General features: G+C 51.2%; 1 long non-coding RNA gene across 1 annotated transcript; it reads right to left on the bottom strand.

Moving 5' to 3' along the window:
- Nucleotides 1-904: 904 nt before the first annotated feature.
- Nucleotides 905-2,463, bottom strand: LOC126997296 (uncharacterized). Its single transcript, XR_007751995.1, has 2 exons — nucleotides 2,057-2,463; nucleotides 905-1,936 (listed from the first exon to the last, which is right to left on the bottom strand). It is a non-coding gene; the product is annotated as an uncharacterized LOC126997296 (long non-coding RNA).
- Between the last annotated feature and the right edge of the window lie 37 nt (nucleotides 2,464-2,500).

The raw sequence follows: 2,500 nt of genomic DNA, 5'->3' as shown, positions 1-2,500 counted from the left end.
TGCTTTCCTCAGTCATTCCTATTCCTATTCCTGTGCAAATGATATATATGCCTTGCCTTATGATACCCCTTTCTTGCTTTCCAGCATTGTTTGTCATAACCATGGAGGTATTATAACAGGAGGCGCCCTCCCGCGCCGTCCCCATACAGGCGAGTGAAGCCAGTGGGCGGAGCTTACTGCGTCTGTGGGCGGAGCTTACAATCGGCAGATAGACCCAAGACATTGCGATCTCCTGGGCTGAACTAAGGGAATTTACGACTTGTTTTTGCATACTAGACGAAAAATAAAATAAAAGAATTGATGCTTTGAGTTATGAAAAGTACATATTTTCCTATTTATTTAATATAGATCTATTATCAACGACATTAAGGCTGGAATCACACGAGCCACTTTTTAGTGGTCAGTGGCCGCCACAAAATAATGGTCAAAATAGAACACACCCATCTCTATGGGTGCATGCACACGGGACACTTTTTTTGTGGTCGCCACAAAACAGTGGCGAGTTGTGGCGGGCGGAGCCATTTTCCGACCACGCCACAGTGGCCAGCGATAGATACCGTTGTTTCAAATGGCAGCGAGCACACGAGCCACTATCGGCGGCCACCACCCTGCCACCCGCCGCTTTCCCTCTGTCTTGACACTTGAACACCTGAATTTTAACTGTCATAATGATATATAAGTATGACCACGAATAACTTGTGTTCAGGATGTAATGAAAAAGCTCTTATATGCTTTCATAACTAATGTTTCATTTCGTTACACAGTTTTGCAAATTAATTGATTGTGGTACGGATTAATTACTGAATATGGTAGTTTTATTTACCCGGAAGTAGAGAGGGGGAAAGGTTAGTGTCAAGGATCCAGTGTTGGGTGCTGTAATCGGAAGGGATAACAAACAACAAGATAAATGGTTAGACACCAGTTTACTTCAAGTACAGTAGAAAACCCCAAAACAGGCCTCACAATCTGAAGTCTCCAACAAGAAGGCTTCAGCACGCCGGACACAGCAATGACCCGTTGCTCGGCTTCTTCCTCCTCTGAGCGTCTCGTCCAGTGGCAATGACGAGGCAGCACAGCTTCGTCCTAGAAGTGGTGTAGACGTGGGAGGCGCAGGCGGAAAAGGGGAGTCAGGTTCACAGCAGTAACGGGAGTCCAGGGCGTGGAGAGGGGAGAGGTAAGGCACCCAGAACGAGCCCACGGTATCTGAGTTAGCCCGAGTGAGAGCAGGGTGGAGCTTTAGTAGAAGCAAGTGTTCAGGGCGAGGCGAGGCCGCTGTATGACGAGGAAGGCGCTGGCGGCCACCAAGTTGCCTCCTATAGCGGATTGAGAAGCCTCGGTGGTTCAATCGACCGAGGCGTCGAACGGCGTCAGGCGAACGAGCAGCGGGAGTGAAGCAGGTGATTCGCTGCGCCTCGGTAGTTGAACCGCTTCGAACAGCAAGATGCGGGCGGGCGGCAGGAGTGCCCCGGTCGTTCGCCCGCTAAGTTGGCCCTCACACAGGCCCCCATACAAGAATCTAGTCCAGGTAGATTCCACAAACAACTACCAAGTGGAAAGAAAAAAGAACATAAGCCAATAAACTAAAACAGGGAGGAGACTGACGAGGAAACAGGAGTGACTTATGCAGGAAGTCTACTCAATAAATCGGCCACCACATTATCCTCCCCGGCCATATGGACGACACGGTACCCGTAGGCCGGTAGACCCAAGGCCTATCTCAACACCCGGACGATGTCCTGCTGAATCGCTGAAGTACAGCCAGGCGGGGTGGAGAATACGTCCCGGTCGTCCATAAGTGGTTCATCGATGGGAAGTTCTGTGGAGCTGGCGTCAGGTGATGGCTCCTCCACTACGGGAATGGGGCTGACAAGAGGTTCTTCCGTAGCTGGTGGAGACAAGGGTCCAACGAGGTCGATGGCAATTTGGGGAAGTAGTTCTGTAACGACAGGTAAGGGTTGGAGGGAGATAGGACGTACACGACCTCTCCCCGACATCCGTTGGCACTTATCACAAGAAAGACAGTAAGTACGGATGTCTGCTCCTATACCTGGCCTACCTTATTGGAAAGCGGGGAGGTGAGGCACTTCCTGTAGAGATGTCCGTTGCGATACAGGTACTGGAAGGAGGATCCGTTCCTTGCTTTGTCGACGTGTCCTGATGAGGCTTTCTGCCGTATCGCTGCTAAGGAGGCACAGGAGGCTTGAAGCTGGGAGAAGTCTTGAGGGGTTACTGAAGGAGGTAGAGGTTCCGGAAGGACAAGCGGATGAAGCCTCTTCAACCTACCAGCACGAGTGGTAATGGCGTCCGGGGATCCGGGGGTCAGGGGGTGCCGGGGATGTCGGAACACGAGGAGTAGAAGTCCCTCGCGGCAACTTTGAAGGTGAGGATGTTCTGGAAGAATCAGATGGAGATTGAGAAGAGTCAGGGTCATGGGGATCCCTTACCCCAGGCACGTTTCCGATGAGGGCCCCAACAAACTTAATAGGAGCTCGTACCACTT

Source organism: Eriocheir sinensis, chromosome 12 (assembly GCF_024679095.1).
Source record: "Eriocheir sinensis breed Jianghai 21 chromosome 12, ASM2467909v1, whole genome shotgun sequence".
In the NCBI taxonomy this organism is placed as follows: Eukaryota; Metazoa; Arthropoda; class Malacostraca; order Decapoda; family Varunidae; genus Eriocheir; species Eriocheir sinensis.
The sequence above is the reverse complement of the archived record's forward strand: the minus strand, read 5'-3'. Positions and strand labels throughout refer to the sequence as shown.